General features: G+C 60.5%; 1 long non-coding RNA gene across 1 annotated transcript in view; it reads right to left on the bottom strand.

Moving 5' to 3' along the window:
- Positions 1–14,713, bottom strand: part of LOC308199704 — an 87,952-nt gene that overhangs the window by 65,428 nt on the left and 7,811 nt on the right. The gene's annotated exons all lie outside the window — the stretch shown is intronic.

Below are 14,713 nucleotides of genomic sequence, written 5' to 3'. Positions count from 1 at the left end.
CAATGCACTCTCTGGACTCACTGAACTGCATCCCCAGTGGTGCCAGTGCACTCTCTGGACTCACTGCACTGCATCCCCAGTGGTGCCAGTGCACTCTGTGGACTCACTGCTGTGCATCCCCATTGGTGCCAGTGCACTCTCTGGACTCACTGCACTGCATCCCCAGTGGTGTCAGTGCACTCTCTGGACTCACTGCACTGCATCCCCAGTGGTGCAAGTGCACTCTCTGGACTCACTGCAGTGCATCCCAAGTGGTGCCAATGCACTCTCTGGACTCACTGCAGTGCATCCCCAGTGGTGCCAGTACACTCACTGGACTCACTGCACTGCATCCCCAGTGGTGCCAGTGCAGTCTCTGCACTCACTGAAGTGCATCTCCAGTGGTGCCAGTGAACTCTCTGGACTCACTGCACTGCATCCCCAGTGGTGCCAGTGCACTCTCTGGACTCACTGCACTGCATCCCCAGTGGTGCCAGTGCACTCTCTGGACTCACTGCACTGCATCCCCAGTGGTGCCAGTGCACTCTCTGGACTCACTGCACTGCATCCCCAGTGGTGCCAGTGCACTCTCTGTACTCACTGCACTGCATCCCCAGTGGTGCCAATGCACTCTCTGGACTCACTGCTGTGCATCCCCAGTGGTGCCAGTGCACTCTCTGGACTCACTGAAGTGCATCCCCAGTGGTGCCAGTGCACTCTCTGGACTCACTGCACTGCATCCCCATTGGTGCCAGTGCACTCTCTGGACTCACTGCACTGCATCCCCAGTGGTGCCAGTGCACTCTCTGGACTCACTGCACTGCATCCCCAGTGGTGCCAGTGCACTCTCTGGACTCACTGCACTGCATCCCCAGTGTTGCCAGTGCACTCTCTGGACTCACTGCACTGCATCCCCAGTGGAGCCCGTGCACTCTCTGGACTCACTGCACTGCATCCCCAGTGGTGCCAGTGCACTCTCTGGACTCACTGCAGTGCATCCCCAGCGGTGCCAGTGCAGTCTTTGGACTCACTGCACTGCATCCCCAGTGGAGCCCGTGCACTCTCTGGACTCACTGCACTGCATCCCCAGTGGTGCCAGTGCGCTCTCTGGACTCACTGATGTGCATCCCCACTGCTGCCAGTAAACTCTCTGGACTCACTGAAGGGCATTCTCAGTGGTGCCAGTGCACTCTCTGGACTCACTGCAATGCATCCCCAGTGGTGCCAGTGCACTCTCTGGACTCACCGCACCGCATCCCCAGTGGTGCCAGTGCACTCTCTGAAGTAACTGCAGTGCATCCCCAGTGGTGCCACTGCACTCTCTGGACTCACTGCACAGCATCCCCAGTGGTGCCAGAGCACTCTCTGGACTCACTGCACTGCATCCCCAGTGGTGCCAGTGCACTCTCTGGACTCACTGCACTGCATCCCCAGTGGAGCCAGTGCGATCTCTGGACTCACTGCACTGCATCCCCAGTGGTGCCAGTGCACTCTGTGGACTCACTGCAGTGCATCCCCAGTGGAGCCCGTGCACTCTGTGGACTCACTGCAGTGCATCCCCAGTGGTGCCAGTGCACTCTCTGGACTCACTGAAGGGCATCCCCAGTGGTGCCAGTACACTCACTGGACTGACTGCACTGCATCCCCAGTGGTGCTAGTGCACTCTCTGGACTCACTGCACTGCATCTCCAGTGGTGCCAGAGCACTCTCTGGACTCACTGCGCTGCATCCCCATTGGTGCCAGTGCACTCTGTGGACTCACTGCACTGCATCCCCATTGGTGCCAGTGCACTCTCTGGACTCACTGCACTGCATCCCCAGTGGTGCCAGTGCACTCTGTGGACTCACTGCAGTGCATCCCCAGTGGTGCAAGTGCACTCTCTGGACTCACTGCAGTGCATCCCAAGTGGTGCCAATGCACTCTCTGGACTCACTGCAGTGCATCCCCAGTGGTGCCAGTACACTCACTGGACTCACTGCACTGCATCCCCAGTGGTGCCAGTGAACTCTCTGGACTTGCTGCACTGCATCCCCAGTGGTGCCTGTGCACTCTCTGGACTCACTGCAGTGCATCCCCAGCGGTGCCAAAGCACTCTCTGGACTCCCGGCACCGCATCCCCAGTGGTGCCAGTGCACTCTCTGGGCTCACTGCAGTGCATCCCCAGTGGTGCCAGTGCACTCTCTGGAGTCACTGCACTGCATCCCCAGTGGTGCCAATGCACTCTCTGGACCTCCTACACCGCATCCCCAGTGGTGCCAGTGCACTCTCTGGACTCGCGGCACTGCATCCCCAGGTGTTCCAGTGCACTCTCTCGAGTCACTGCACTACATCCCCAGTTGTGCCAGTGCACTCACTGGACTCACTGCAGTGCATCCCCAGTGGTGCCAGTGCACTCTCTGGACTCACCGCACCGCATCCCCAGTGGTGCCAGTGCACTCTCTGGACTCATTGCACTGCATCCCCAGTGGTGCCAGTGCTATCCCTGGACTCACTGTAGTGCATCCCCAGTGGTGCCAGTGCACTCTCTGGACTCACTGCAGTGCATCCCCAGTGGTGCCAGTGCACTCTCTGGACTCACTGAAGTGCATCCCCAGTGGTGCCAGAGCACTCTCTGGACTCACTGCACTGCATCCCCAGTGGTGCCAGTGCTATCCCTGGACTCACTGTAGTGCATCCCCAGTGGTGCCAGTGCACTCTCTGGACTCACTGCAGGGCATCCCCAGTGGTGCCAGTGCACTCTCTGGACTCACTGCGCTGCATCCCCAGTGGTGCCAGAGCACTCTCTGGACTCACTGCACTGCATCCCCAGTGCTGCCAGTGCACTCTCTGGACTCACTGCAGGGCATCCCCGGTGGAGCCAGTGTACTCTCAGGACTCACTGCAGTGCATCCCCAGTGGTGCCAGTGCACGCTCTGGACTCACTGCACTGCATCCCCAGTGGTGCCAGTGCACTCTCTGGCATCACTGCACTGCATCCCCCGTGGTGCAAGTGCACTCTCTGGACTCACTGGAGTGCATCACCTGTCGTGCCAGTGCACTCTCTGGACTCACTGCACTGCATCCCCAGTGCTGCCAGTGCACTCTCTGGACTCACTGCACTGCATCCCCATTGGTGCCAGTGCACTCTCTGGACTCACTGCACCGCATCCGCAGTGGTGCCAGTGCACTCTCTAGAGTCACTGCGCTGCATCCCCAATTGTGCCAGTGCACTCTCTGGACTCACTGCAATGCATTCCCAGTGGTGCCAGTGCACTCTCTGGACTCACTGAAGTGCATCCCTAGTGGTGCCAGTGCACTCTCTGGACTCACTGCAGTGCATCCCCAGCGGTGCCAGTGCAGTCTTTGGACTCACTGCAGTGCATCCCCAGTGGTGCTAGTGCACTCTGGACTCACTGCAGTGCATCCCCAGTGGTGCCAGTGCACTCTCTGGACTCACTGCACTGCATCCCCAGTGGTGCCAGTGCACTCTCTGGACTCACTGCAGTGCATTCGCGGTGGTGCCAGTGCACTCTCTAGAGTCACTGCACTGCATCCCCAGTGGTGCCAGTGCACTCTCTGGACTCGCGTCACTGCATCCCCAGTGGCGCCAGTGCACTCTCTGGACTCACTGAAGTGCATCCCTAGTGGTGCCAGTGCACTCTCTGGACTCACTGCAGTGCATCCCCAGCGGTGCCAGTGCAGTCTTTGGACTCACTGCAGTGCATCCCCAGTGGTGCCAGTGCACTCTCTGGACTCACTGTACTGCATCCCCAGTGGTGCCAGTGCACTCTCTGGACTCACCGCACTGCACCCTGAGTGGTGCCAGTGCACTCTCTGGACTCACTGCACTGCATCCCCAGTGGTGCCAGTGCACTCTCTAGAGTCACTGCACTGCATCCACAGTGGTGCCAGTGCACTCTCTGGACTCACTGTACTGCATACCCAGTGGTGCCAAAGCACTCTCTGGACTCCCGCCACCGCATCCCAAGTGGTTCCAGTGCACTCTCTGGACTCACTGCACTGCATCCCCAGTGGTGCCAGTGCACTCTCTGGACTCACTGCACCGCATCCCCGGTGGTGCCAGTGCACTCTCTGGACTCACTGCAGCGCATCCCCAGTGGTGCCAGTGCACTCTCTGCAGTGACTGCAGTGCATCCACAGTGGTGCCAGTGCACTCTCTGGACTCACTGCACTGCATCCCCAGTGGTGCCAGTGCACTCTCTGCAGTGACTGCAGTGCATCCCCAGTGGTGCCAGTGCACTCTCTGGACTCACTGCAGTGCATCCCCAGTGGTGCCAGTGCACTCTCTGGACACACTGAAGTGCATTATCAGTGGTGCCAGTGCACTCTCTGGACTCACTGCGCTGCATCCCCAGTGGTGCCAGTACACTCACTGGACTCACTGCACTGCATCCCCAGTGGTGCCAGTGCAGTCTCTACACTCACTGAAGTGCATCTCCAGTGGTGCCAGTGAACTCTCTGGACTCACTGCACTGCATCCCCAGTGGTGCCAGTGCACTCTCTGGACTCACTGCACTGCATCTCTAGTGGTGCCAGTGCACTCTCTGTACTCACTGCACTGCATCCCCAGTGGTGCCAGTGCACTCTCTGGACTCACTGCACTGCATCCCCAGTGGTGCCAGTGCTATCCCTGGACTCACTGTAATGCATCCCCAGTGGTGCCAGTGCACTCTCTGGACTCACTGCAGTGCATCCCCAGTGGTGCCAGTGCACTCTCTGGACTCACTGCACTGCATCTCCAGTGGTGCCAGAGCACTCTCTGGACTCACTGCGCTGCATCCCCATTGGTGCCAGTGCACTCTGTGGACTCACTGCACTGCATCCCCATTGGTGCCAGTGCACTCTCTGGACTCACTGCACTGCATCCCCAGTGGTGCCAGTGCACTCTGTGGACTCACTGCAGTGCATCCCCAGTGGTGCAAGTGCACTCTCTGGACTCACTGCAGTGCATCCCCAGTGGTGCCAGTGCACTCTCTAGAGTCACTGCACTGCATCCACAGTGGTGCCAGTGCACTCTCTGGACTCACTGTACTGCGTACCCAGTGGTGCCAAAGCACTCTCTGGACTCCCGCCACCGCATCCCAAGTGGTTCCAGTGCACTCTCTGGACTCACTGTACTGCATCCCCAGTGGTGCCAGTGCACTCTCTGGACTCACTGCACCGCATCCCCAGTGGTGCCAGTGCACTCTCTGGACTCGCGTCAATGCATCCCCAGTGGTGCTAATGCACTCTCTGGACTCACTGCACTGCATCCCGAGTGGTGCCAGTGCACTCTCTGGACTCACTGCAGTGCATCCCCAGTGGTGCCAGTGCACTCTCTGGACTCACTGCAGTGCATCCCTAGTGGTGCCAGTGCAGTCTCTGGACTCACTGCACTGCATCCCCAGTGGTGCCAGTGCACTCTCTGCAGTGACTGCAGTGCATCCCCAGTGGTGCCAGTGCACTCTCTGGACACACTGCAGTGCTTCACCAGTGGTGCCAGTGCACTCTCTGGACACACTGAAGTGCATTATCAGTGGTGCCAGTGCACTCTCTGGACTCACTGCACTGCATCTCTAGTGGTGCCAGGGCACTCTCTGCAGACACTGCACTGCATCTCCAATGGTGCCAGTGCACTCTCTGTACTCACTGCACTGCATCCCCAGTGGTGCCAGTGCACTCTCTGGACTCACTGCACTGCATCCCCAGTGGTGCCAGTGCTATCCCTGGACTCACTGTAGTGCATCCCCAGTGGTGCCAGTGCACTCTCTGGACTCACTGCAGTGCATCCCCAGTGGTGCCAGTGCACTCTCTGGACTCACTGCGCTGCATCCCCAGTGGTGCCAGAGCACTCTCTGGACTCACTGCGCTGCATCCCCAGTGGTGCCAGAGCACTCTCTGGACTCACTGCACTGCATCCCCAGTGCTGCCAGTGCACTCTCTGGACTCACTGCAGGGCATCCCCGGTGGAGCCAGTGTACTCTCAGGACTCACTGCGCTGCATCCCCAGTGGTGCCAGAGCACTCTCTGGACTCACTGCACTGCATCCCCAGTGCTGCCAGTGCACTCTCTGGCGTCACTGCACTGCATCCCCAGTGCTGCCAGTGCACTCTCTGGACTCACTGCACTGCATCCCCAGTGCTGCCAGTGCACTCTCTGGACTCACTGCAGTGCATCCCCAGTGGTGCCAGTGCACTCTCTGGACTCACTGCACCGCATCCGCAGTGGTGCCAGTGCACTCTCTAGAGTCACTGCGCTGTATCCCCAGTTGTGCCAGTGCACTCTCTGGAGTGACTGCAGTGCATCCCCAGTGGTGCCAGTGCACTCTCTGGACTCGCGTCACTGCATCCCCAGTGGAGTCAGTGCACTCTCTGGACTCACTGAAGTGCATCCCCAGTGGTGCCAGTGCACTCTCTGGACTCACTGCAGTGCATTCCCGGTGGTGCCAGTGCACTCTCTGGACTCACTGCAGTGCATCCCCAGTCGTGCTAGTGCACTCTGGACTCACTGCAGTGCATCCCCAGTGGTGCCAGTGCACTCTCTGGACTCACTGCACTGCATCCCCAGTGGTGCCAGTGCACTCTCTGGACTCACTGCAGTGCATTCCCGGTGGTGCCAGTGCACTCTCTGGACTCACTGCAGTGCATCCCCAGTGGTGCTAGTGCACTCTGGACTAACTGCAGTGCATCCCCAGTGGTGCCAGTGCACTCTCTGGACTCACTGCAGTGCATCCCCAGTGGTGCCAGTGCACTCTCTGGACTCACTGTACTGCATCCCCAGTGGTGCCAAAGCACTCTCTGGACTCCCGCCACCGCATCCCCAGTGGTTCCAGTGCACTCTCTGGACTCACTGCACTGCATCCCCAGTGGTGCCAGTGCACTCTCTGGACTCACTGCACCGCATCCCCGGTGGTGCCAGTGCACTCTCTGGAGTGACTGCAGTGCATCCCCAGTGGTGCCAGTGCACTCTCTGGACTCACTGCACTGCATCCCCAGTGCTGCCAGTGCTCTCTCTGGACTCACTGCACTGCATCCACAGTGGTGCCAGTGCACTCTCTGGACTCACTGCAGTGCATCACCAGTGGTGCCAGTGCACTCTCTGGACACACTGAAGTGCATTCTCAGTGGTGCCAGTGCACTCTCTGGACTCACTGCGCTGCATCCCCAGTGGTGCCAGTACACTCACTGGACTCACTGCACTGCATCCCCAGTGGTGCCAGTGCTGTCTCTACACTCACTGAAGTGCATCTCCAGTGGTGCCAGTGAACTCTCTGGACTCACTGCACTGCATCCCCAGTGGTGCCAGTGCACTCTCTGGACTCACTGCACTGCATCCCTAGTGGTGCCAGGGCACTCTCTGCAGACACTGCAGTGCATCCCCAAAGGTGCCAGTGCACTCTCTGGACTCACTGCACTGCATCCCCAGTGGTGCCAGTGCACTCTCTGGACTCACTGCAGTGCATCCCCAGTGCTGCCAGAGCACTCTCTGGACTCACTGCACTGCATCCTCTGTGCTGCAGTCGCTCCAGCCGCGGTAGCCCTCCAGCCTCGGCAGCCGCGGCAGCCGCGGCAGCCGCTCCAGCGCGGCAGCCGCTCCGTCCGCGGCATACGCGGCAGACTCTCCAACCGCGGCAGCCGCTCCAGCCGCGGAAGCCGCGGCAGCCGCTCCAAACGCGGCAAGCGCTCCAACCACGGCAACCGCTCCAGCCGTGGCAGCCGCTCCACTCGGTAGCGGCTGGAGCGGCTGCCGCGGCTGGAGCGGTTACCGCGGCTGGAGCGGCTGGAGCGGCTGCCGCGGCTGGAGCGGCTGCCGCGGCTGGAGGGGCTAACGCGGCTGGAGAGGCTGACGCGGTTGGAGCGTCTAGAGCGTCTGCCGCGGCTGGAGGGGCTACCGCGGCTGGAGCGGTTGACGCGGCTGGAGCGGAAACCGAGGCTGGAGCGCCACTCTCTGGACTCACTGCACTGCATCACCAGTGGTGCCAGTGCACTCTCTGGACTCACTGCACAGCATCACCAGTGGTGCCAGTGCACTCACTGGACTCACTGCAGTGCATCCCCAGTGGTGCCAGTGCACTCTCTGGACTCACTGCACTGCATCCCCAGTGGTGCTAGTGCACTCTCTGGACTCACTGCACTGCATTCCCAGTGGTGACAGTGAAGTCTTTGGACTCACTGCACTCCATCCCCACTGGTGCCTTTGCACTCCCTGGACTCACTGCACTGCTCCAGCCGCGGCAGCCGCTCCAGCCGCGGTAGCCCTCCAGCCGTGGCAGCCGCTCCACTCCGTAGCGGCTGGAGCGGCTGCCGCGGCTGGATCGGCTGGAGCGGCTGCCGCGGCTGGAGCGGCTGCCGAGGTTGGAGCGGCTGCCGCGGCTGGAGCGGCTGGAGCGGATGCCGCGGCTGGAGCGGCTGGAGCGTCTGCCGCGGCTGGAGCGGCTGGCGCGGCTGGAGGAGCTACCGCGGCTGGAGCGGTTAACGCGGCTGGAGCGGATGCCGAGGCTGGAGCGGATGCCGCGGCTGGAGCAGTGCAGTGAGTCCAGAGAGTGCACTGGCACCTTGGGGATGCAGTGCAGTGAGTAAAGAGAGTGCACTGGCACCATTGGGGATGCAGTGCAGTGAGTCCAGAGAGTGCACTGGCACCACTGGGGATGCCCTGCAGTGAGTCCAGAGAGTGCACTGACACCACTGGGGATGCAATGCAGTGAGTCCAGAGAGTGCACTGGCACCACTGGGCATGCAGTGCTGTGAGTCCAGAGAGTGCCCCGGCAACACTGGGAATGCACTGCAGTTATGTCCAGAGAGTGCACTGGCACCACTGGGGATGCAGTGCCGTGAGTCCAGAGAATGCACTGACACCACTGGGAATAGGGTGCCGGGAGTCCAGAGAGTGCACTGACACCACTGGGGATGCGGTGCCTGGAGTCCAGAGAGTGCTTTGGCACCACTGGGGATGCAGTGCAGTGAGTCCACAGAGTGCACTGACACCAGTGGGAATGCGGTGCAGTGAGTCCAAAGAGTGCAATGGCACCACTGGGGATGCACTGCAGTGAGTCCAGAGTGCACTAGCACCACTGGGGATGCAGAGCAGTGAGTCCAGAGAGTGCACTGGCACCACTGAGAATGCATTTCAGTGAGTCCAGAGAGTGCCGCTCCAGCCTCGGCATCCGCTCCAGCCGAGTAAACCCCGTGGTAGCCCCTCCAGCCGCGTTAGACGCTCCAGCCGCGTCAGCCGCTCCAGCCGCGCCAGCCGCGACAGCCGCTCCAGCCCCTCCAGCCGCGCCAGCCTCTCCATCCGCGGCAGCCGCTCCAGCCGCGGCAGACGCTCCAGCCGATCCAGCCGCGGCAGCCGCTCCAGCCGCTACCGAGTGGAGCGGCTGCCACGGCTGGAGGGCTACCGCGGCTGGAGCGGCTGCCGCGGCTGGAGCAGTGCAGTGAGTCCAGGGAGTGCACTGGCTCCACTGGGGATGCAGTGCAGTGAGTCAAGAGAGTGCACTGGCAGGACTGGGGATGCAGTGCAGTGAGTCTAGAGAGTGCACTGGCACCAGTGGGGATGCCCTGCAGTGAGTCCAGAGAGCGCACTGGCACCACTGGGGATGCCCTGCAGTGAGTCCAGAGAGTGCACTGGCACCACTGGGGATGCAGTGCAGTGAGTCCAGAGAGTGCACTGAAAGCACTGGGGATGCAGTGCAGTGAGTCCAGAGAGTGCACTGGCACCACTGGGGATGCACTGCAGTGAGTCCACAGAGTGCACTTGCACCCCTGGGGATGCACTGCAGTGAGTCCAGAGAGTGCACTGGCACCACTGGGGATGCACTGCAGTGAGTCCAGAGAGTGCACTGGCACGACTGGGGATGCAGTGCAGTGAGTCCAGAGAGTGCACTGGCACCACTGTGGATGCAGTGCAGTGAGTCCAGAGAGTGCACTGGCACCACAGGGGATGCAGTGCAGTGAGTCCAGAGAGTGCACTGGCACCACTGGGGATGCAGTGCAGTGAGTCCAGTGAGTGCACTGGCACCACTGGTGATGCAGTGCAGTGAGTCCAGAGAGTGGCGCTCCAGCCTCGGTTTCCGCTCCAGCCGCGTCAACCGCTCCAGCCGCGGTAGCCCCTCCAGCCGCGGCAGAAGCTCTAGACGCTTCAACCGCGTCAGCCTCTCCAGCCGCGTTAGCCCCTCCAGCCGCGGCAGCCGCTCCAGCCGCGCCAGCCGCTCCAGCCGCTCCAGCCGCGGTAACCGCTCCAAACGCGGCAGGAGCTCCAGCCGCGGCAGCCGCTCCAGCCGCTCTAGCCGCGGCAGCCGCTCCAGCCGCTACCGAGTGGAGCGGCTGCCACGGCTGGAGCGGCTGCCGCGGTTGGAGAGTCTGCCGCGTATGCTGCGGACGGAGCGGCTGCCGCGGCTGGAGCGGCTGGAGCGGCTGCCGCGGCTGCCGAGGCTGGAGGGCTACCGCGGCTGGAGCGACTGCCGCGGCTGGAGTAGTGCAGTGAGTCCAGAGAGTGCACTGGCACCACTGGGGATGCAGTGCAGTGAGTCCAGAGAGTTCACTGTCACCTTTGGGGATGCACTGCAGTGTCTGCAGAGAGTGCCCTGGCACCACTAGGGATGCAGTGCAGTGAGTACAGTGAGTCTACTGGCACCACTGGGGATGCAGCGCAGTGAGTCCAGAGAGTGCACTGGCACCACTGAGAATGCACTTCAGTGTGTCCAGAGAGTGTACTGGCACCACAGGTGATGCACTGCAGTGAGTCCAGAGAGTGCACTGGCACCATTGTGGATGCAGTGTAGTGAGTCCAGAGAGAGCACTGGCAGCACAGGGGATGCAGTGCAGTGAGTCCAGAGAGTGCACTGGCACCACTAGGGATGCACTGCAGTGAGTCCAGAGAGTGCACTGGCACCACTGGGGATGCAGTGCAGTGAGTCCAGAGAGTGCACTGGCACCACTCGGGATGCAGTGCAGTGAGTCCAGAGTGCATTAGCACCACTGGGGATGCATTGACGCAAGTCCAGAGAGTGCACTGGCACCACTGGGGATGCACTGCAGTCACTCCAGAGAGTGCACTGGCACCACTGGGGATGCGGTGCAGTGAGTCCAGAGAGTGCACTGGCACCACTGGGAATGCAGTGCAGTGACTCTAGAGAGTGCACTGGAACCACTGGGGATGCGGTGCAGTGAGTCCAGAGAGTGCACTGGCACCACTCAGGGTGCAGTGCGGTGAGTCCAGAGAGTGCACTGGCACCACTGGGGATGCAATACAGTGACTCTAGAGAGTGCACTGTCACCACTGGGGATGCACTGCAGTGAGTCCAGAGTGCAGTAGCACCACTGGGGATGCACTGCAGTGAGTCCAGAGAGTGCGCTGGCACCACCGGGAATGCACTGAATTGAGTCCAGAGAGTGCACTGGCACCACTGGGGATACACTTCAGTGAGTCCAGAGAGTGCACTGGCACCACTGGGGATGCAGTGACGCGAGTCCAGAGAGTGCACTGGCACCACTGGGGATGCACTGCAGTCACTCCAGAGAGTGCACTGGCACCACTGGGGATGCGCTGCAGTGAGTCCAGAGAGTGCACTGGCACAAGTGGGGATGCAGCGCAGTGAATCTAGAGAGTGCACTGGCACTACTGCGGATGCGGTGCAGTGAGTCCAGAGAGTGCACTGGCACCACAGGTGGTGCAGTGAGTCCAGAGAGTGCACTGGCAGCACTGGGGATGCAGTGCAGTGAGTCCAGAGAGTGCACTGGCACCACTGGGGATGCAGTGCAGTGAATCCAGTGAGTGCACTGGCACCACTGGGGATGCAGTGCAGTGAGTCCAGAGAGTGCACTGGCAGCATTGGGGTGCAGTGCAGTGAGTCCAGAGAGTGCACTGGCACCACTGGGGATGCAGTGCAGTGAGTCCAGAGAGTGCACTGGCACCACTGGGGATGCACTGCAGTGAGTCCTGAGAGTACACTGGCTCCACCGGGGATGCCCTGCAGTGAGTCCAGAGAGTGCACTGGCGATGCAGTGCAGTGAGTCTAGAGAGTGCACTGGCACCACTGGGGATGCAGCACAGTGAGTCCAGAGAGTGCACTGGCCCCACTGGGGATGCACTGCAGTGAGTCCAGAGAGTGCACTGTCACTACTGGGGATGCAGTGCAGTGAGTCCAGAGAGTGCACTGGCACCACTGATAATGCACTTCAGTGAGTCCAGAGAGTGCACTGGCACCACTGGGGATGCACTGCAGTGAGTCCAGAGATTGCACTGGCACCACTGGGGATGCAGTTCAGTGAGTCCAGAGAGTGCACTGGCACCACTGGGGATGCAGTGCAGTGAGTCCAGAGAGTGCACTGGCACCACTGGGGATGCACTGCAGTGAGTCCAGAGATTGCACTGGCACCACTGGGGATGCAGTACAGTGAGTCCACACAGTGCACTAGCACCACTGGGGATGCAGTGCAGTGAGTCCAGAGAGTGCACTGGGTCCACTGGGGATGCAGTGCAGTGAGTCCAGAGAGTGCACTGGCACCACTGGTGATGCACTGCTGTGAGTCCAGAGAGTGCTCTTGCACCACAGGGGATGCAGTGCGATGAGTCCAGAGAGTGCAATGGCACCACTGCGGATGCACTGCAGTGAGTCCAGAGAGTGCACTGGCTCCACTGGGGATGCAGTGCAGTGAGTCCAGAGAGTGCACTGGCACCACTGGGGATGCACTGCAGTGAGTCCAGAGAGTGTACTGGCACCACTGGGTATGCACTGAAGTGAGTCCAGAGAGTGCAGTGGCACCACTGAGAATGCACTTCAGTGAGTCCAGAGAGTGCACTGGCACCACTGGGGAAGCAGTGCAGTGAGTCCAGAGAGTGCACTGGCACCACTTGGGATGCAGTGCTGTGACTCCAGAGAGCGCACTGGCACCACTGGGGATGCAGTGACGCGAGTCCAGAGAGTGCACTGGCACCACTGGGGATGCAGTGACGCGAGTCCAGAGAGTGCACTGGCACCACTGGGGATGCACTGCAGTCACTCCAGAGAGTGCACTGGCACCACTGGGGATGCGCTGCAGTGAGTCCAGAGAGTGCACTGGCACAACTGGGGATGCAGCGCAGTGACTCTAGAGAGTGCACTGGCACTACTGCGGATGCGGTGCAGTGAGTCCAGAGAGTGCACTGGCACCACAGGTGATGCAGTGCAGTGAGTCCAGAGAGTGCACTGCCACCACTGGGGATGCAGTGCAGTGAGTCCAGAGAGTGCACTGGCACCACTGGGGATGCACTGCAGTGAATCCAGTGAGTGCACTGGCACCACTGGGGATGCAGTGTAGTGAGTCAAGAGAGTGCACTGGCAGCATTGGGGTGCAGTGCAGTGAGTCCAGAGACTGCACTGGCACCACTGGGGATGCAGTGCAGTTAGTCCAGAGAGTGCACTGGCACCACTGGGGATGCACTGCAGTGAGTCCTGAGAGTACACTGGCTCCTCGGGGATGCCCTGCAGTGAGTCCAGAGAGTGCACTGGCGATGCACTTCAGTGAGTCCAGAGAGTGCACTGGCACCACTGGGGATGCACTGCAGTGAGTCCAGAGAGTGCACTGTCACTACTGGGGATGCAGTGCAGTGAGTCCAGAGAGTGCACTGGCACCACTGATAATGCACTTCAGTGAGTCCAGAGAGTGCACTGGCACCACTGGGGATGCAGTTCAGTGAGTCCAGAGAGTGCACTGGCACCACTGGGGATGCAGTACAGTGAGTCCAGTGAGTGCACTGGCACCACTGGGGATGCAGTACAGTGAGTCCACACAGTGCACTAGCACCACTGGGGATGCAGTGCAGTGAGTCCAGAGAGTGCTCTGGCACCACTGGGGATGCAGTGCAGTGAGTCCAGAGAGTGCACTGGCACCACTGGTGATGCACTGATGTGAGTCCAGAGAGTGCTCTTGCACCACAGGGGATGCAGTGCGATGAGTCCAGAGAGTGCAATGGCACCACTGCGGATGCACTGCAGTGAGTCCAGAGAGTGCACTGGCTCCACTGGGGATGCAGTGCAGTGAGTCCGGAGAGTGCACTGGCACCACTGGGGATGCACTGCAGTGAGTCCAGAGAGTGTACTGGCACCACTGGGTATGCACTGAAGTGAGTCCAGAGAGTGCAGTGGCACCACTGAGAATGCACTTCAGTGAGTCCAGAGAGTGCACTGGCACCACTGGGGATGCAGTACAGTGAGTCCACAGAGTGCACTAGCACTACTGGGGATGCAGTGCAGTGAGTCCAGAGAGTGCGCTGGAACCACTGGGGATGCAGTGCAGTGAGTCCAGAGAGTGCACTGGCACCACTGGGGATGCAGTGCAGTGACTCCAGAGAGTGCACTGGCACCACTGGGGATGCACTGCAGTGAGTCCAGTGAGTGCACTGGCACCACTGGGGATGCAGTGCAGTGAGTCCAGAGAGTGCACTGGCACCACTGGGGAAGCAGTGCAGTGAGTCCAGAGAGTGCACTGGCACCACTTGGGATGCAGTGCTGTGACTCCAGAGAGCGCACTGGCACCACTGGGGATGCAGTGCAGTGAGTGCAGAGAGTGCACTGGCACCACTGGGAATGCACTTCAGTGAGTTCAGAGAGTGCACTGGCACCACTGGGGATGGGTTTCAAGCCAACTGCATTAACCGCTCATGCTTCTTTCTTATGAGACGTTAGTAAACCAATTACATAGCCTTGTCAAGACTAAATCACAGGTAAAAATCCTGTACATCTCATGTGGCCAACCACTCCCAACTAGGATTCCAAGA

This window comes from Anser brachyrhynchus (assembly GCF_964034855.1).
Source record: "Anser brachyrhynchus genome assembly, chromosome: 9".
Taxonomy (NCBI): domain Eukaryota; kingdom Metazoa; phylum Chordata; class Aves; order Anseriformes; family Anatidae; genus Anser; species Anser brachyrhynchus.
This window is presented reverse-complemented; position numbering and strand designations above follow the sequence as displayed.